Genomic DNA, 21,516 nt, shown 5'->3' on the forward strand with positions numbered 1-21,516 from the left:
GAAGAGAAAGAAAAGAAAGAGAGAAAGAAAGAAAGAAAGAAAGAAAGAAAGAAAGAAAGAAAGAAAGAAAGAAAGAAAGAAAGAAAGAAAGAAAGAAAGAAAGAAAGAAAGAAAGAAAGGAAGAAAAGAAAGAAAGAAAGAAAGAGAAAGAAGGCCGGGCGCGGTGGCTCAAGCCTGTAATCCCAGCACTTTGGGAGGCCGAGACGGGCGGATCACGAGGCCAGGAGATCGAGAGACGATCCCGGCTAACACGGTGAAACCCCGTCTCTACTAAAAAATACAAAAAAACTAGCCGGGCGAGGTGGCGGGCGCCTGTAGTCCCAGCTACTCGGGAGGCTGAGGCAGGAGAACGGCATAAACCCGGGAGGCGGAGCTTGCAGTGAGCTGAGATCCGGCCACTGCACTCCAGCCTGGGTGACAGAGCAAGACTCCGTCTCAAAAAAAAAAAAAAAAAAAAGAAAGAAAGAAACAAACAAACAGAAAGAAAGAAAAAGAAAAAAGAAAGAAAGAAAGAAAAAGAAAGAAAGAAAAAGAAAGAAAGAGAAAGAAAGAAAGAAAGAAAGAGAAAGAAAGAAAGAAAGAAAGAAAGAAAGAAAGAAAGAAAGAAAGAAAGAAAGAAAGAAAGAAAGAAAGAAAGAAAGAAAGAAAGAAAGAAAGGAAAGAAAGGAAAGAAAGAAAGAAAAAGAAAAGATGAAGTTTCAAAAGTCTATCCAAAGTGGCTTTGTCGGGTCATTCTACTTCTAGAGAGGGTTCTGAGGTTGAGGTCCTTGGATACACTATCCAAATTAAATCATGGTCTCTTGGAGAAATAATTGTTCCTTCCAAAATATAATAAAACCCAGTCAGCTCCCATAGGAGTTGTTAACATCTCATTGCTATATCAATGTTCAGCAGAAGCACAAGGAAGAATTACATTCAAGAAATTATTCTGACGGATAATATTTTGAGGTCTTGTTAAAGGTTATTAATGGTTATGTTCTCCAAATGATTTTTCCAACACAGTAGGAACAGATACACCAAACAGCCTGACTAAGAATGAGCACCGCCATTTTAATTAGCTGAGAACTGGATTATTAAAACCCAAACAAGGCCATGTGCAGTGACTCATGCCTGCAATTGCAGCACTTTAGGAGGCCAAAGCAGGAGAATCACTTGAGGCCAAGAGTTTGAGACCAGCAGGGCAACACAGTGAGACCACATCTCTTAATTTTTTTTTTTTTTTTTTTTTAGCTGAGCTTGGTGGTGCATACCTGTAGCCCCAGCTACTCAGGAGGCTGAGGCAAAGGGTATCTTGAGCCCAGAAGGTGAAGGCTCCAGTGAGCTATGATCACCCCACTGCACTCCAGCCTGGGCGACAGACCAAAACTCTGTCTCTAAAAAAAATTTTTTTTAGTTTAATTTTAAAATAAAAAATGAAACACAAGCAATGTTATAATCAATATTCAATAGAGGCACCGCAAAACATTTTTAAATGATAAAAATCTTCATTTAATTCAAATTAGGTTGCCTTAAATATTTCTAGTTAATACATTTTTTTCTCCATTTACCCCAAATTTTCATTCCACCATCTCTAAGTGAATGAAGGAAAGGTAATTCTGTTGTGGCACATTTTAGAAATTACACTGTTATTGAAGGTAAGAAATGCAGTAACTTTAGTTATACCAAGAGAAAAGTTATGATTACATGAGAAAGGCCAAATGGCTTACAGTTCACTTGCAGAAGCCAGTAGAATGCCAAAATAGAAATGTGTTTCATTGGAAATCTCCTTAAACAAAATCATGAAAAGGAACAATTCATATTTTAATGGATTCTACAAAACAAATTACTTTGAAAGAAGTATTAATATCATATAATTGTGCCTATAACAATATTAGATTAAATGGCAAAAACACACTAGCTGAAGCCACTTTGAAGATAGAACCTATAGACAATGAGCAGAAACAAAAATCAAGACTGTGGCTAATTGTTTTAAGAGACAAGAGCTAAAGAGTAGAGAAGAGTACTTTGCAAGGGGATAATTAGACCTGTGGGAGTCAGAATCCAATCTTGTTAACGGTATGAGGCTTTTTGTTCTTTTCCACAATCAATTATTTAAGCCTATTTCAGGAATTTACACAATGAATGCAGTCAAGGTACAGAGATTTTGGAGGACATGAAATTGTCCAGAGATGCACTGAGAGTAATTTAGTCTACACTGGAAAGTTTCCAATGTGTAAGTACTTGTAGAAGTTCTAAAATGGATTATTTTCTTCCAACTAAAATCTCTTGGGAAGACTTACACACTTTAGTGACTCTCAGGACTGACAGAGCCTAGCAAATAATCTGGAGACATTTGATACACTATATATCCATCAAATATTGGAAACCAAACACAAAAATAACAACTATCTATTAAGCACCTATAATATACCAAACACTCTGTTAGGAGATATATATATATGTATGTGTGTGTGTGTGTGTGTGTGTGTGTATATATATATATTTGGAGAGAGAGAGAGTCTCATTTAATCAAGGAAAGCTTTGAAAGCCTTTTATAAAAATGGGGACTTCGTGACTCTGAGGGCTTAAATAACTTCCTGAGGTCACTCAGTGGATTAGTGGAAGGCTGAAGATTAATAAAATGCTCAGATTTTACTCTCTCAACCTCCTCTTTGTAGATTCACATGATAATGAAATTAGCTCTAATGATTCCAGTATTTCAGTCATGTTTGGAGGTAAACTTTACACCATTTCTTGTTTTTTTCTGGTCACAAGATACTATGAATTATTAGTGACTCCTCCAAATTCTTATGTTGAAGCCCTAATTCCCAATGTGGTGGTGTTAGAAGATGGGCCCTTGTGAGGTAATTAGTTTTAGATGAGGTCATGAGTTTGGAGATTCTATGATTGGATTAACACCACTATAAGGGGAGGATGAGACTTATCTCTCTCTCTTCCCCATGTGAGGATACAGCAAGAAGATGGACAAGAAGAAAACCAAGTTTTGGTTGGCCATCTAAAAATCAAAAAGAGGGCTCTGTCACCAGGAATTGAATAGCAGCAGTTTGTTATGGACTTCCTAGCCTTCAGAACTGTGAGAAATAAATTTGTGTTGTTTAAGCCACTCAGTCCATGGTATTTTTGCTGTGGCAACTAAACTGATTAGAACACAAGGCTAAAGCTAAAACTCACAAATGTGACAGCAATGAATCAGGCCATTCTCTGACAGCTTCCATATTATAGGCTGCTTTTATGAACACTTCCTGTATTTGAAAATTTGATCTGTAGTGGTTAAAGAATGTCATATGTGGGGTCTAGCTCTGACTTCATCACTAACCACCTGTCTGACCTGTGGTAATTAACCTTCTCTCAATTCCTCTTCAGTCACCTCTAAACTGGTAATAATAATAATAGGATCTACTTCATAGGATTGATAGACAATATTAAATGAGATAAAGTGCCTGATGCCTACTGTATGCTCAATTTATGTTCAGCAACTAGAATTATAAAAAGCTGGTTTCTATCAGCAAAGCCAGTATTTCTAAAAATAAGATTCCAAGAGCTTTACAAAGCTGTTCACTTGATTTTTAAAATTGATTACAAATATTTGTTGCCTAGCATCAGAGAAATCTATAAAGAGTTTATATGGACAAAGGGCATCAAAAGACAATTTTCAAAAGGCAATATAATAAAAAATGTAAAAATTTAAACCTAATTAATCAAATAAATGTACAATGTGAGATGCCATTTATTATTTATTAAATTGATCACTCCCAAAAAGATACCACTCAATGATTAAAAGATTGCAGTAAAGAAAGTAATTTTATACATTGCTGAAAAGGACATTAAGGATAATAGATAATATTTTCTAAAAAAAGTACGAAATTTTTTAAAATATTAACTCTACATCTGAGAACCCCCACTAAGGAAATAATCAAAAAATGAAAAATCACCATAGATACAGATTTTCATTATAGTATTATGTAACTGAGTGAAAACTGAGAACAATCTAACTACCCAACAAGAAAATTGTTAGCAATAATCATGGTACCATCTTTTCTTGGCATATTATGTACTAATTAAAATTAAGGTTATGAGGATAATGTGGCATCATGTTAAAGATTAGGAAAAATAAAGAGAAAAGTGTGATATAAATTGTGTATAGAGTAGTTAAGGTTAAATGAGAAAGAGATGACCAGGAAAAAATGATTGCTAGAAAATTCAATATGTTAATAATTGTGTTAGGGTTATGGAATACGAAATCATTATTCTTTTGAAAAATTATAATTTCAATATTAATTATATATTTAAAAAACTAATTTCATTAAAATAGTATAAGTGATTGTGGTAAGAGTTGACTATCTTCAATTCTACATAATATTGGCAATTTTTAGAACAATTTAAAATTTCTGACTTTAGAATGTAATTTATAAATTAAGATAGTTTTTATATGAATAAGATCAAGAAAAAACAAGAACCAAATAGTAAAATTCATCCTAACAGACATTTATGCTTATTATTTTTAGAAGTATTTTCAGTCAAATAAATACTTTCTCAATATGAGTCAAATATATGATATAGGACTAATTATATTCATTCAATAGGTTAAAATTTACTCTGATTAATATCTTTAATTTCATATGTACATGGACATTGATAATTTGTTTTCTCAAAGTTTTGGCATAATCTCTTATCTTTTGGGAGTTTCTTTAGAAGGATCAGTCACAATACGAATATTGCTATATTCTTGCTAAAAAAACTTTTTAAAAAAATGTAGGGAAAGGTACACAGTCGATCATTACGGCGAGTAACCAGAGAAGGCTTTGATAAATAGACAGAGCTTCTTCATAGTAACAGAAGCAGCTCTGAGACCATGACAACAGAGAAAACAATCTACCCAGTGAAATTTAACATTCACTAAGGGTTATACGCAAGTGCTAGATACAGTGGACAGAAGAAAAGATGAACAAGACACAGGTTTTGGTGTCAACCTGAATTACAAACAGAGACTCTAAAAAGAAATTATGTTCAGCTGGGCACAGTGGCTCACGCCTGTAATCCCAGCACTTTGGGAGGCCAAGGTGGGTGGATCACATGAGGTCAGGAGTTCGAGGTCAGCCTGGCCAACATGATGAAATCCCATCTCTACTAAAAATACAAAAAATTAGCTGGGTGTGGGGGTGCGCACCTGTAGTCTCAGCTACTCAGGAGGCTGAAGCAGGGGAATCGCTTGAACCCGGGAGGCAGAGGTTGCTGTGAGCTGAGATTGTGCCACTGCACTCCAGCCTGGTGACAGAGCGAAACTCCATCTCAAATAAAAAAAAAAAAAAAATTAGCCAGGCGTGGTGGCATACACCTGTAGTCCCAGCTACTCAGGAGGTTGGGACAGGAGAATCGCTTGAACCTGGGAGGTAGAGGTTGCAGTGAGCCGAGATTGTGCCACTGCACTCCAGCCTGGGCAACAGAGACTCTGTCTCTAAATAAATAAACATTTTGTTTATTTGAAAATAGCGTGTTGCAATGGGAATATACATGCTGCAACAAACTTTGTGCTTATTCAAGGAAGTAAAGGAAAACAAATCTTTCTAAAGGAAAAAATGTAGAGGAGTACATAATTGTTTTGAAATAATTACCCTTGGCTACAAAGATCAATAACAAGGATGATACCAGTCCAAGTTTGGACAGGCAGTTGCTGAACAGATGTTCTTGGAGAAGTATACACACACACACACACACACACTTACATATATATGTGTAAAGGGAATCTTTTTCTTTATCAGGTATACAGGGAGAACCCTCCCTTCATGGACTTCCGTGACTCAATTTGTCAGGAATTTCTTAACATTAGTGACTCCATTTTAATTCTGAAAATTTTCACTCTGGCAACAAGTATGTATTTTAATAAGGAAGAGAATACATATGAAAACAACAATAAATACACACAAGTCACTAAAATATATTTCTTTCAGTTATGCTGGGCTGAAATTCTATAAAAGTGTTTTTTGCCAAGTAATTTTAGAAAATGTAAAGCAAAAGCTATTTTTATCATTTTACATTTATTCCTAAATACATACATAATATTTGTGCTCATTATAATACATTTGGTAAAAGGGGGAGATGATGAACAAAATTCCCCATAGACCCTGGCAGTGAACAAAATAGAATAAGAATACTATATCTATCTTTCCCATTGACTACAACCAAACACCCTGGACAAAGTACCCAAAATAAACAAACAAGCAACTACTCTGAAGATTAATAAATGAATTGGTAAAGACCAAACTTGATAAACAATCTTTATTGGGTGAGCTTCCCAATTAATTATCTCCTCTTTTATCTTTGTGATTTGATCCAAGGGCAGCTCCAGCTTCTGGGCAATTGGTTCAGGCAGCAAATTTCAGAAATAATCTTTCCAGCCTGCGGAACAGGAAAGGAGCTACTCTTTGCTTTAACGGCAGCCCGAACTGTGCATAACTGTGCAGCAGCAAAAGTGGCTAAAATGCCAAAAAACAAAACAAAGAACATCTTTCAAGATGGGGAACTAGGAAAAGAGAGCCCTGGGAGTCAGATAATACGGGAAAACGTGCAGAAAGGAGATAACTGAAAATCGGGATGCCTTAATTCTGTGTGTGAACTGACAAAAGTTCAGCTCAGCCCTGAGCTGTTCATATGTGGGATAGACAAAAAGCAGCATAGCAATGGCTTTTAAAACTCAATTGACTTTGGAATGCTCCCCGTGAAAGCTAAGACAGAACTTCCAGTTTGAACCTAACTAGGTTAATTGCCTGCTGAAACAGCCGCAACAATAGCAGAAAAGCCAGCATTCTCCAGTGTATTGTCATAGGTCTCAGAGTCTCATAACATACTATCAAAATGTCCAGGATATATTCCAAAGAAGTAGGACACCCTGAGAAACTGTCAAGTGAAAAACCATCAACAGATCAATAGATGGAATCCCTGAGATAAACCAGATGTCAAAGAATAATTATGTAATAGTTCGGTCGTTTTGAGTTTATTGAGACTTGTTCACAGCCCAGCATATGATCTATGTTGGTGACTGTTCCAAGTGTACTGCAGAAAAGTGTTTTTTGTAATTGTTGGTTTAGAGTTTTAAGTTCCCACGGGTTGTCATTTTTCTGGATTATAGATCCCACTTTCTTCTTTCTTTGCATGTCTAGTAATATTTGAATAGTGAACATTGCAAATAATATATTGTAGCAACTCTGGATACTCTTGTGTTCTTCTGGGTATTTTTCTTTTTAATAGTTGGTTAATTTTTCTGGATTCAAACTGTATCCTCACTCTTTCCTGTGTAATGCAGCAGCTGATAACTGCTTATTGCTCACAGCATCCAGCTGCTGTTTTTCTTATCCTTGTCCACTGAGGGTCTCTGCTGTGACTGCATGGCAGTCAGCTGAACACTCAGACAAAATGTGTCTTCACATTTTTAAGCTCACACATACATGGTTAAATTTCCAGATGTTCTAGCTTCAGGCTCTTTTCTGTACTATTTCAAACTAGTAAATTTTTAGGTTTTCCTTGCTAGATTGAAATATGAGTTGGGAAATACACCTAGTTAACAACAATAGCAAAAAAGCAGCAAATTCACAATCTTACCTGGTGAATCTGTCTTTCAAGACTATAGGACTCTTTGGTCTGTATTTGCCAGACACACAGGGCTCTGCTTTGCACATTTGTAATTTACTGGCCAGTTGGAGATTTCTGCAGAACTTAACATGCAGATTTTGGTTCTCACCCCTTCTGTAGTTCTCCTGCTTACAAGATTTCTCTTTCAAATACTCAGCTGCTCCCCTGGTACTGAGTTATTTCCCCTGCATCTTTCACCTGGTTAGGCTGGCTTTTTCTCTTTGTTATAGGTGTTCTTAAGGAGAATATCTGGTCATTTCCTACCTTTGGAAACACAGTTTTATAAGAGTAAAATTTCCTCTGGCTCTTGTTTATATTTGAATTCTTTCTACTACTTCTAAACAGTTCTTTAAAAAAATATATTATGTTTAAATGTTGCAACTTTTATTTGTGAGGTTTATGACATCACTTTGTTACCACTATCAGAATTCCACCCAACATCCTCCCAGGTTTTCGATCTGCACTCCCTTCATGGGCAAGTTTTCATAGCTGGTTTTGTTTTTGCCTGCTGTAATGGTGTTGAAGCTTTAACTGTAAATAATCATTTTAAAAGAATTCACTGTCAAATCTTGGAAAGGCCATCTCACTAGAAGTCAGTAGATCTGCATTTTAGTTTTATTTAACTTGAGCAAGTTGCTTGACTGCCTTGTATCATTGCTTTCTCCTCTAAAACTTCAGGAATTAGATGAGATATTCAATGACTTATCTAATAAAGTTTCTTTTTCCCATGACTAAGTCAGTAAACAAGACCTCTACTAATTTATAGGCGTAGTGATTGTCTAAGCTAAGTTTTCCTTCTGTTTCCACTTTCCCAGAAGAGAAACTACTGGTCAACTGAGATGTTCTCAGGAGTTGAATGAAGCATTTTATCTATCTGTTGGTTTCTACATCCTGTTTTCAATTAAATGCCAAAACGGTCATCAGGCACATTACTCTTAAGGATATTTTGCAATGTGCTCTAGTTTCCCAACCAGGGTTTCTCATTTTTGTTTCCTCAATTTGCTGTCAGTTTTCTCCCTTTTTTAGTATATCTGCTATCACTCAACTCTAATTTCCAATTCTTTCTCAGGATTTTAATATCAGGTTGCATTTTTTTCTAAATAAAAGAAAAACGATGATTGGCTATCTTGGCCCAGAGTATTTTTACTCTCTCCCCAGTTTAAAAGATGGATGCTGAGCTGTATTTTCTCTGCTGAATGACAAAGTAAACAAAATAAGAAACACGTCAAGAAAGTGTCAGGTGTTAGCAAGAGGCAGAGAATAACAAGTTGAACAAAGTATAGGAAGAATTCTACCAGAAATGAACACATCACAAAATATGAATAATAGTTTTTGTCGTCTTTCTTTTTACATCATATATGTGGAAAAAGTAATATTTATCTTATTAAGTCTAGTATGCTTATTTACTATAGCTGTTATATTTTCATTCAATTTTTTATTTATCAAAAATTACTACCATCTGCCATGGAGCACTGAATAAAACAAAGTGTTTCTCACACATTGTTGCCCCCCCAAGACACAGGAAGATGAAAAGGGCTACTTACAGTTGACAGTGATCATGGGATTCAGAAGTTAGGTAAGGCTTCTGGACAAGAGAGCAGAAGTAAGTAATTCAGTGATAAACTTCTTTTTAAGATGACAATATGAGTGATGAAATAGGAAAGGGAAGATGAGAGACTATCAAATGATTTGTTTTTGTTATTCTTCCACTGAATTAACCAAATTGTTTCTAATTAAATTTATTAAAATCCTATTACACTTCAAAAGAAATACCTGCTCATTTTCACAATTCAAACAAGAGTTAAGTTTGAAATTACCTTTCATAGTTATATTAAAAAAACATTGATTGATGTTGCATTATCAGGGAATGAACACCATAATAAATTTTCCTTTTATTGATTAAATGCACAGTGAGAATATGTTAAAATGTATTAACCTAATTAATATAAAATTGATGTATCAAATATTAAATTTGATACAATATTTAATATTTTCTAAATAAAAGAAAAACGATGATTGGCTATCTTGACCCAGAGAATTTTTACTCTCTGCACAATTTAAAAGATGGATGTTGAGCTATATTTTCTCTGCTGAAAGACAAAGTAAACAAAATAAGAAACATGTCATGAAAGTGTCAGTTGTTAGCAGTATTAATATCAAATATTAAAACTTATTGGCTCAAATTTATTTGTAGTACACATTGAGATTAATATGTGTAAATTTTAGAAATATACAATTGCATTTTCTGTGAATTTTATGATCAATTTATGAAAGAATTGAGAATATTTATTTAGGAATCTTCCTACATATCTTAAAGCAAATGATGTCTTCCAAAATAGTTTATTGAAAATTTTATTAAAAATTGATTTTCTGCTAGCATTTGTTCTGTAATACTTTGATTTCGGAGATGCTGAGTTTCTGAAGCTGGATTTCAAAATTTAAAAAACTAAGTCTCTCATGTTAGTTAGATTATATAGATACGCCTTGAATCATGGATTGTATATGTGATTAAGGAAATTTGATTTAATATGAAATATGAGAATACTATAATTTTTAAAGGATGTGTTGCATATTTGCTAATTTGTGAGAATTAGGACAGAGATAAGTGGAATGTAAGACTATCTTTCAAAATCCCTTATTATCCAATCCTTTTATTCTGGTGATGGGGATGCAAAGGAGAGATGAGAATTTCTTGGTAGTAAGAAAAGGTAGAAAGTTGGGAAAAGAGAAGTATATTTTTAGTAAGAAAATTAGGCTTTCTTTTTTATAACAGATGATTTATGTGTAGTCGACATTTACATAAATGTTCATATTTTGGTAAAGTAAACTTTTGTGTTTCTAAATTATCTTTACTATTATCAATAATATGTAATAAGCTAAGATATCTTGATATTGGTTATACAGACATTAAACAGATATCAGATATGATGACTAGGTTGCTACAATTTGAAGCTGTTATGCATCTAGATTTATACAAAAATGTAAATATTACTTATCATAGTAAAATGCTTAACAGAAATTGCTTTTTAAAGAATGTATGCTTTCTCCAGAGAATAATTTTGGCCTTGAAAAAACATATATATATGCTTTACTTATCTTTCAATGTTTACATCCCAATATCTTCTGAACAGAAATAAAAATTCTTGCTGTCAAAGATGGCAGACCAGGAACATTCATTTGTCTCCTATGCCTGTTAAGACCTCACTTAAAAAGAAAGATAAGGTGTGTGATTAAGAATAAACTCATAATGGAAAAAAAAGAATTGTGGAGGTTAAGGTAAGGGAGGATACCATCGTGAAAGGGAAATTTCACTAAATTTCTGCAAAACAGGAAGAGAATGAGAAATCACAGTTGAACAGAATGAGAAATCACAGTTGAACACAGAGAAATCACAAACTAAACAAACAGAAACCTGAGGTAGCTTCTGTTCGTAGTGAGCTGTTACCAAAATTTACTCCCATAAAATAAACTCTAGACAAATCTCTAAGGAAACTGAGCAGAGTTTTAGAGTAGAGCTAACCTGTATGCAGGTTTTACTTTGTCATTTGGCATTGCATTAAGCAGGAAATCCAGTGCCACACCAGTTCTGTTTGCTGACCACATCCACTTGCCTTGCTGCAGTCAGAATTTCCATTCCATGGAGGTCCATGTAAGAAAACAGTTTTATATACATAAACCCACACGTTGTACCAAAATTTTTAAAAGCGTAGCTCTTTGACAAATGTATTCTATGTTTATTGGACTGGTTTATGCAAATGTAGAGGTCAATTTTAGTAATGTGTATCTTCCTAGAAAATTAATGTTTTCATTCATGTTTTAAAATATGTTTAGATGGAGTTTAATCAAATAGTCAATTTTGATTATTTAAATTTTGTTTGTATCTGTAGTTATTTCTCCATCTTTTAAAAATTCAATTTTTTTATTTGTAATTTTTGTGGGTACATAGAAAATTGATATGGTTTGGAGTTGTGTCCGCACCCTAATCTCATGTCGAATTGTAATCCCCATTGTTGGAGGAGGAGCCTGGTGGGAGATTATTGGATCATGGGGGTGGATTTCTCCCTTGCTGTTCTTGTAATAGTGAGTTCTCTTGAGATCTGGTTGTTTAAAAGTGTGTAGCACCTCCTCCTTCATTCTCTTTCTCCTGCTCCCACCATGTAAGACTTGCCTGCCCTCTTTGCCTTCCTCTATAAGTTTCTTGAGGCCCCTCCACCTAGCCATGCTTCCTGTACAGCCTGTGGAATTGTGTCAGCTGAACCTCTTTTCTTTACAAACTACCCAGTTTCTGGTAGTTCTTTTATTTATTAATTTTGTTTTAGATGGAGTCTCCCTCTATATCCCAGGCTGCAGTGCAGTGGTACAATCTCAGCTCACTGAAACTTCTGCCTCCTAGGTTCAAGTGATTATTCTACCCTCAGCCTCCTGAGTAGCTGGGATTACAGGTGCACACCAACACATCTGACTGATTTTTGTATTTTAGTAGAGACAGGGTTTCACCATGTTGGCTAGGCTGGTCTTGAACTCCTGACCTTAAGTGATCCATCCACCTCGACCTCCCAAAGTGCTGGGATTGCAGGCATGAGCCACCGCTCCCAGCCTCAGGTAGTTCTTTATAGCAATTCAAGAACAGACTAATACAGAATACTTGTCCTGGGAAGTGGAGCATTCCTATCAAGATAACTGAAAATGTGGAAGCAGCTTTGAAACTGGGTAATGAGAACAGGTTGGAACAGTTTGGAGGGTTCAGACGAAGAGAGAAAGATGAGGGAAAGTTTGGAATTTACTAGAGACTTATTAAATTTTTGAAACCAAAATGCTGACAGTGATATGGACAGTGAAGTTCAGGCAGGGGAGGTCTCAGATGGAGATGAGGAGCTTATTGGGAACTGAAGTAAAGGTCACTCTTGCTGTGCTTTAGCAAGGAAACTGGTGGTGTTATGCCCTTGCTCTAGGGATCTGTGGAACTGTGAATTTGAGAGTGATGAGTTAGGGTATCTGTCAGAAGAAATTTCTAAGCAGTAAGGATTCAATATTTGGCCTGGCTAATTTTAAAGACATACAGTCATACATGTGTGCAAAGAGATTATCTGAAATAGGAGCTTATATTTAAAAGGGAAACAGAGCGTAAAAGTTTAGAAAATTTGCAGCCTGACCATGTGGTAGAAAAGAAGAACCCACTTTCCCGGGATGAATTCAAGCTGGCTGTAGAAAATTGCACAAGTAAAGAGGAGCCAAATGTTAATAGCAACACAATGGGGAACATGCTTTGAAGGTATTTTGGAGACCATCACAGTAGCCCCTCCTATCACAGGTCTGGAGGACTAGGAGGGAAGAATGGTTTTGTGGACTGGGCATAGGGCCCTGCTGCCCTGCATAACCTCAGGACACTGCTCCCTGCTTCCCAGGCACTCCAGCTCCAGCCATGACTAAAAGGGCCCCATATATGTCGAAGGCCACTGCTCCAGAGGTTGCATGCTGTAAGCCTTGGTGGCTTCCACGTGTTGTTAAGCCTCTGGGTACACAGAGGGCAAGAGTTTAGGCCTGAGAGACTCTGCCCAGATTTCAGAGGAAATACGGAATTGTGTGGATGTTCAGGCAGAATTCTGCTGCAGGGGTGGACCTCTCATGGAGAACTTCTATTAGGGCAGTACAGAGGGGAAATGTGGGGTTGGAGCCCCCACATAAAGTCTCCACTGGGTCATTGCCTAGTGGAGTGGTGAGAAGAGGGCCACCATCCTCCAGACCCCAGAATGGTAGATCCACTGACAGATTTCACCATGCACCTGGAAAAGCCACAGGCACATAATGCCAGCCTGTGAAAGCAGCTGAGGGGTCTGTACCCTACAGAGCCACAGGGTTGGAGATACCCACGGCCTTGGGAGCTTACCCCTTGCATCACTGTGGCCTGGATATGAAACATGGAGTCGAAGTCAGTTGTTTCAGGCAGTTTCTTTTTTTGGAATGGGAGTATTTAGCCAATCCTTGTACCGCTGTTGCATCTTGGAAGTAACTGACTGGTTTTGATTTTACAGGCTTATAGGCAGAAAGGATTTGTCTGGTCTCAGATGAGACTTTGGACTGTGAACTTTTGAGTTAATGCTGGAATGGGTTAAGACTTTTGGGAATTGTAGGTAAAGCATGATTGTGTTTTGAAATGTGAGAAGGACATGAGATTTGGGAGGGGCTAGGGACAGAATGACATGATTTGGATTTGTGTTCCTGCCCAAATCTCATGTCAAATTGTAATCCCCAATGTTGGATGAGGGGCCTGGTGGCAAGTGATTGGATCATGGAGGTGAATTTCCCCCTTGCTGTTCTCATGATAGTGAGTGAGTTCTTACAAGATCTGGTTTTTTAAAAGTGTGTAGCACCTGCTCCCTTGCTCTCTTTCTCCTGATCCCACCATTTTAGATGCGCCTGCTTTCTCTTCACCTTCTCCAACGATTGTAAGTTTCCTGAGGCTTCCCTAGCCATGCTTCCTGTACAGCCTGTGGAACTGTGAGTCAATTAAACCTCTTTTCTTACAAATTACCCAGTATTAGGTAGTTCTTTATAGCAATGTGAGAATGGACTAATATGTAGGTGTAGATATTTATGAGGTGCATAAGACATTTTGATACATGCATAAAATGCACAATAATCACATCAGGATAAATTGGGTATCCATCATCTAGAGCATTTATTTATTCTTTGTATTACAAACAATTCAATTATCATACTATTTTCACTGTAACCCATAGGTTTTGTTATGTTTTGTTTCCATTTCAACTTGTTTCAATAAATTTTTCAACTTTCTTCTTAATTTCTTCATTGACTCACTGGTCATTCAGGAATATATAGTTTAATTTCCAGGTGTTTGTATGATTTCCAAATTTCCTCTCCTTATAATTTCTAGTTTTACTACATTGTGGTCAGATAAGATACTTCATATAACTTAAATTTTTTTGAATTTGTTTAAGAATTGCTTCCTGGCCTAACATGTGGTCTATCTTTGGGAATTATCGACATACTGGGGAAAAGATTGTGTATCCCGCAGTCATTGGATACAGCAGTCTGTAAATATCTATTAGGTTTCTTTGTTCTATAGTGCAGGTTAACTTCAATGTTTCTTTGTTGATTTTCTGTCTGGGAGATCTGTCCAATGCTGAAAGTGAGGTGCTGAAGTGTCTCTCTCTCTTTAGCTTTGATAATATTTGCTTTATATATCTGGGTACTCCAGCATTGGGTGCATTTGTATTTACAATAGTTATATCCTCTTGATGAATTGACCCCTTTATCATTGTATAATGACCTTTTATGTCTCTTCATAGTTTTGGTCTTAAAATCTATTTTGTCTGATATAAGTATAGCTACTCCTGCTCTTTTTAGTTTCTCACTGGCATAGAATATATTTTTTCAGCCATTTTATTTTTGGTCTATGTGTTTCTTTTTAGGCAAAGTGTGTTTCTTGTAGGCAAAAGAACCTTGGGTGTTGTTTTTATATCCATTCAGCCACTCTATGTCTTTTGATTGAAGAGTTTAGTCCATTTACCATTTAATATTATTATTAATAAGTAAGGGTGTAATTCTACAATTTTGTTATTTGTTTTCTGGTTGCTTTTGTGGTCTTCTCTTCCTTCTTTCTTTCCTTCCTATATTCCTTTTAGTGAAGGTGATTTTCTTAGGTGATATGCTTTAATTTTTTGCTATTTATTCTTTGTTTATCTGTTCTATGTTTTTGATTTAAGGTTGCCATGAGGCTTGCAAATAATATAATCCATCACTTTAAACTGATGATAATGTAACACTGATTACATAAACAGGTGAGCAAACAGAAAACTAATAAAAACTCTACACCTTAACTTAATTCCCCTGCTTTTTACCTTTTTGCTGTTTCTATTTATATCTTATTATACTGTCTATATCTTTAAAAGTTCTTGTAGTTATTATTTTTGATCAGTTCCTTTTTTAGTCTTTTTACTCAAGATATGAGTAGTTTACACCCTACAGTTACAATGTTATAATAGTCTGTGTTTTTCTGTGTACTATTACCAATGGGTTTTGTACATTCAGATGATTTCTTATTGCTCATTAATTCCATTTTCTTTCAGATCAAAGAACTTCCTTTAACATTTCTTGGAGGACAGGTCTGATGATGAAATCCCTCAGCTTTTGTTTTTCTGGAAAAGTATTTATCCTTCATGTTTGAAGGATATTTTACCTGGATATAATATTCTAGGATAAGGTGTGGTTTTTGTTTTGTTTTGTTTTTTCTTCAGAACTTTAAGTATATCATGCCACTATCTTCTGTCCTGTAAGCTTTCAAGTGAAAGGTCTGCTGCCAGAAGCATTGGAACTCCATTTTATGTTTTTTGGGTTTTTTTAGATGGCATCTCACTCTGTTGCCCAGGCTGAAGTGCAATGGCACAATCTCAGCTCACTGCAACCTCTGCCTCCCGGGTTCAAGCAATTCTCCTGACTCAGCCTCCCAAGTAGGACTACAGGCGTGCACCACTACACCCAGCTAATTTTTGTAGTTTTAGTACAGTTGGGTTTTCACCATATTAGCCAGGATAGTCTCGATCTCCTGACCTTGTGATCCACCTGCCTTGGCCTCCCAAAATGCTGGGATTACAGTCGTGAGCCATCATTCCCAGCCTATTTATTTCTTTTCTCTTGCTGCTTTTAGGATCCTTTCTTTATCCTTGAACTTTAAGAGCTTGATTATTAACTTTCTTGAAGTAGTTTTATTTGGATTAAATCTGCCTGGTGTTGTATAATCTTCTTGTACTTGAATATTGATCTCTTTCTCTAGTTTGGGAAGTTCTCTTTTTTTATCCTTTTGAATAAACATTCTACTCCAATCTCTTTTTCTCCTATTTGAGGCTAATAACTCTTAGATTTGCCCTTTTGGGTTATTTTCTAGATCTCAGAGGCATGCTTCATTCTTTTTTATTTCTTTTTATTTTCTGTCTTCTGGCTGTGTATTTTCAAATAGCTTGCCTTCAAGCTTACTAATACTTTCTTCTGCTTAATCCATTCTGCTTTTAAGGACTTTGCTGCATTCATCGGTATGCCAATTGCATTTTTCAGCTCCAGAATTTCTTCATGATTCTTTGTAATTATTTCATTCACTTTGTCAAATTTACATGATAGGATTCTGAATTTCTTCTTTGTGCTATTTTGAATTTCACTGAGCTTCCTCAAAACAGCTATTTAATTCCCTGTTTGCAAGGTAACATAAGTCTGTCTCTCTAGGATTGGTCCCCTGGAACTTATTTAGTTTGTTTGGTGATATCATGCTTTCTTGTATTGTCTTGGTGCTTGTGATGTTCATCAATGTCTGGGAATTGATTTTTTTAGTATTTTAGGACTTGTTCTGTGGCTTAACATATGGTCTATCTTTGAGAATATTCCATGTGCTGAGGAAAAGAATGTGTACTCTGAAGCTCTTGGATAAAATATTCTGTAAATATCTATTAGACCCATTTGGTCTGTAGTGCAGATTAAGTCTGTTGTTTCTTTGTTGAGTTTCTGTCTGAAAGATCTGTCCAGTGCTAAAAGTGGTGTGCTGAAGTTTCCAGCTATTACTATATTGGGGCCTATCTCTCTCTTTAGCTCTAATAATATTGCCTTTATATATGTGGGTACTCCGGTTTGGGGTACATATATATTTAAAATTGTCATATCCTCTTCCTAAATTGACCCCTTTATCGTTTTATATAGTGACCTTCTTTGTCTCTGATAGTTTTGGTCTTGAAACCTATTTTGTCTGGTATAAGTAGAGTAACTCCAGCTCTTTTTTGGTTTCCATTGGAATCAAATATCTTTTTTCATCCCTTTATTTTCAGTCTATGTGTATCTTTATAGGTGAAATGTGTTTCTTATAGGCAACAGATCAATGAGTCTTATATTTTGTTCATTCAACCAGTATATGTCTTTTTCTTGGAGAGTTTAGTCCATTTACATTCAATGTTATTGATAGGTAAAAACTTACTTCTACCATTTTGTTATTTACTTTCTGGTTGTTTTGTGGTCTTCTCTTCCTTCTTTCTTTCATTCCTGTCTTCCTCTAGTGAAGATGGTCTTCTCTGTTGATATGATTTAATTTCTTGCTTTTTATTTTTTGTGTCTCCATTGTATGTTTTCTGGTTTAGGGTTACCATGAGACTTGCAAATACTATCTTATAACTCATTATCTTAATCTGATTACAACTTAACACTATTTGCACACACAAAAACACAAGCAAAAAGGAAACTAATAAAACCTTGCTTTAACTTTGTCTCTCTGCTTTTTACATTTTTGTTGTTTCTATTAATATTCACATCTTATTTTACTATGTCTTGAAAAGTTGTTGTAGTTATTACTTTTGATTGGTTCATCATTTATTCTTTCTACTTAGGATACAAGTAGCTTATACAACGCAGTTAAGTGTTATCATACTTTGTGTTTTCCTGTGTACTCACTATTACCAGTAAGTTTTGTACCTTTAGGTGATTATTTATTGCTCATGAACATCCTTTTCTTTCTGCGTGAAGTATTCCCTGTAGCATTTCTTGTAGGACAGATCTGGAATTGATAAAATCCCTCAGCTTTTATTTTTCTGGGAAAGTCTTTACTTCTGCTCCATGCTTGAAGTATAGTTTCACTGGATATACTCTCCTAGGGTAAATATTTCTTTTTCTTCAGCATTTTAAATATGTCATGCCACTTTCTTCTGGCCTGTAAGGTTTCCTCTTAAAACTCTACTGCCAGATGCATTGGAGCTCCATTATATGTTATTTCTTTTTTCTTCCTGCTTTTCGAATCCTTTCTGAATCCCTGACCTTTGGGAATTTGATTATTAAATACGTTGAGGCTGTCTTCTTTGAGCTAAAACTGCTTGGTGTTCTATAACCTTCTCATACTTGAATATCTTTCTCTACATTTGGGAAGTTCTCTGTTACTATCCCTTTAAATAAACTTTCTACCTCTTTCTCTTTCTCTTCCTCTTTAAGGCCAATAACTCTTAGATTTGCCTTTTGAGGCTATTTTTTAGATCTTGTAGGCTTCCTTCTGACTGTGTATTTTCACATAGCCTGTCTTTAAGTTCACTAATTCTTTCTTCTGCTTGATCCATTCTGCTGTTAAAGGACTCTGTCTTCAGTGTGCCAATTCCATTTTTCAACTCCATAATTTTTGCATGATTCTTTTTAATTATTTCAATCTCTTTGTTAAATGTATCTGATGGAATTCTAAATTCCATCTCTGTGTTATCTTGAGTTTATTTGCATTTCCTCAACATAGCTATTTTGAATTCTCTATCTGAAAGGTCACATATACCTGTTTATCTGGTATTGTTCCCTGGTGCCTTATTCAGATAATTTGGTGAGGTCATGTTTTCCTGGATGGTGTTGGTACTAACAGATGTTCTTTGGTGTCTGAGCATTGAAGAGTTAGGTATTTATTATAGTCTTCACTGTCTGGGCTAATTTGTAACTGTCCTTCTTGGGAAGACTTTCCAGATATTTAAAAGGACGTGGGTGTTGCGATCTAAGCTGTTTCTGCTTTAGGGGGGATCCCAAGCCCAATAACACTGCAGTTCTTGCAGACTCATAGAAGCATGGTCTTGATGGCCTTGCACAAGGTCTGGGAGAGTTCTCTGGATTACCAGGTAAAGAATTTTGCTCTCTTCTCTTACTTTCTCCCAAATACACAGTCTCTCTCTCTGTTTTGAAGCACCTAAAGCTGTAGATGGAGTGACACAAGCACCCCTGTGTCCACCACTATGACTTCTATGGGTCAGACCTGAAGCCAGGACAGCACTAGGTCTCACCGAAGGCCTGCTTTAACCACTTTAACGACTCCCTGAATACTACCTATGTTTGCTCAAGGCCCTTGGGCCCTAAAATCAGCAGGTAGCAAAGCCAGCCAGATCTGTGTTTTTTCCCTTCAGGGTGGCAAGGTCCCCCAGGCCCTGGGTGGGTCCAGAAGTGCCATCCAGGAGTCAGGGACTATAGTCAAAAACCTTAGAATTCTACCTGATATTCTATTACATAATGGCTGAGCTGGCACTCAAACCACAAGATGCCATAATTCCCACTCTTCCTTCCCCTTTCTGAAGGCAGAGGATCCTCACCTCCATAGCTAATGCCACGCCTGGCCATGAGGAATACTGCCAGATTACCACCAATGTTCCTTTAAGGTCAAGGTCTCTTAAGTCAGCTTGTGGTGAATGCTGCCTGGCCTCGTTCTCACTCTTTAGAACAGTGGGCTCCCTCTTGTCCAGGACAGGTCCAGAAATGCTGTCCAAGAGTCAAGTCCTGGAATTGGGGACCCCAAGATCCTGCTTGGTGCTCTACTCCCTTGTGGCAGTGTTGGTACCTAAGGTGCAAGAAAAAGTCCCCTTTACTTTGCCCTGTGCTTTTCTCAAGCAGAAGGAGTTTTGCCCCATAGCCAGCACAGCTGGTTATGTGCTGAGTCTTGCCTGAAGTCAGCAAGTCTCATAGGCCCACCAAGGCCCCTGATGGGCACCTCTCTATTGCTGCTGGTTATTCAGGACCCAAGGGCCCTTCATTTAGCAGAATACTGGCAGGACTGAGTCCTTTCCTTCAAGGCAGTGGGTTCCCTTCTGGTGCAGGGTGTGCCTGGATATGTCATGTGGGAATTAGAGCCTGGAATGGGGGCCTCATGACTCTAATCAGTGCCTTATTCTGCTATGGCTGGGCTGGTATCAAAGATGCAAGACAAAGTCCTTCCCACTCTTCCCTCTCCTCTCTTTAAGCAGAAGGAAGGGGTCTTTTTTGAAACCATAAGCTGTGCAGCCTGGGGTTAAGAGGGGAATGATGCCAGCACTCCCTAGGCTGCCCCAAGTGATGTCTCAGTATGTCACATGCCCCTCCAGTCCACTACCTCTGTGCCTAGTTCAGTCCTAGGACTTGCCTACAAGTTGCAGTCCTAATGGACTAAACTGCCTTTCATGTTTACCCAGGGACCCAAGGCACTGTGGCCCTTGGTGGTGAGGTTTGCAGGCACTCAAGTTCAGACCACTGGGCTAGGTGATTCCCCTCTGACTAGGGTTGGCTAAAATGTTGCCTTTGTGGGCGAGTGTCAGCTGGGGTTGGTCTAGTTTTCCTTTCTTGTCTAAGAGAACAGCCTGAGCTCAGTGCCTTCTGATTGCTGTGTTTTTTTTCTCCCCAGTTCCAAGAAATGCTCTCCACACCATGCTGCTGCTGTGGGAGGTGGGAGGACGGGCATCATTGGTGATTCAGGACTTAAAAAAGAAATCTTTTCAGTGCGTGTTTCAGCAATATGAAGTTAAAGCCAGGTACTGTGAGTGCTCATTTGATTTTTGATTCTTATAGAGGTGTTTTTTTCTGTGCAGAGAGTTGTTAACTGAGTGTCCTTGCAGGGAGGATGATCAGAGGAAGTTTCTGAGGATGATCAGAGGCATGTTCTGCCATCTTGCTCTGCCTCCTAATTATTATTAATCTTAATAGCTGTATCTAACATTTATAGCAATGTATCAGTTTCATGTACAAGGCACTATTATATGCTCAAGGAATGCACTAACTCATCTCATCATTACCAGTTTGCAGGTCAGAAGCAAGAAAACTGAGATTTAAGAGGTTATAGGCATCATGTTAAGTCATACAGCTTACTAGACTCTAAATTAGAACATGTAGACTCTAACCTAGGTCTCTCACTCCAGAGTTAATGCTCTGACATCAGAGCCACACACTGTGATGAATATGTGTAAGGGAAAGAGCATAGGAACTGGAGTCAGTTGATTTACATTCTAGTCCCATCTCTGCCACAGTAAGACCTGGTTCAGATCAATCAAGCTCTATGGCACTAAGTTAGAGTTGTACTAAGTGAGTTAAAAACTCTACTAAATAAGCAGCAATATTATGTGATCCTTGATTTGCTAT

General features: G+C 36.9%; 1 long non-coding RNA gene across 1 annotated transcript in view; it reads left to right on the forward strand.

Moving 5' to 3' along the window:
* Nucleotides 1-1,454: 1,454 nt before the first annotated feature.
* LOC126948270 (uncharacterized) overlaps nucleotides 1,455-21,516 on the forward strand; it is a 36,061-nt gene continuing 15,999 nt past the window's right edge. The window contains exon 1 of the long non-coding RNA XR_007723386.1: nucleotides 1,455-3,073. This is a non-coding gene — a long non-coding RNA (uncharacterized LOC126948270). The remainder of the gene's footprint in view (nucleotides 3,074-21,516) is intronic.

This window comes from Macaca thibetana, chromosome 2, assembly GCF_024542745.1.
Source record: "Macaca thibetana thibetana isolate TM-01 chromosome 2, ASM2454274v1, whole genome shotgun sequence".
Classification (NCBI taxonomy): Eukaryota; Metazoa; Chordata; class Mammalia; order Primates; family Cercopithecidae; genus Macaca; species Macaca thibetana.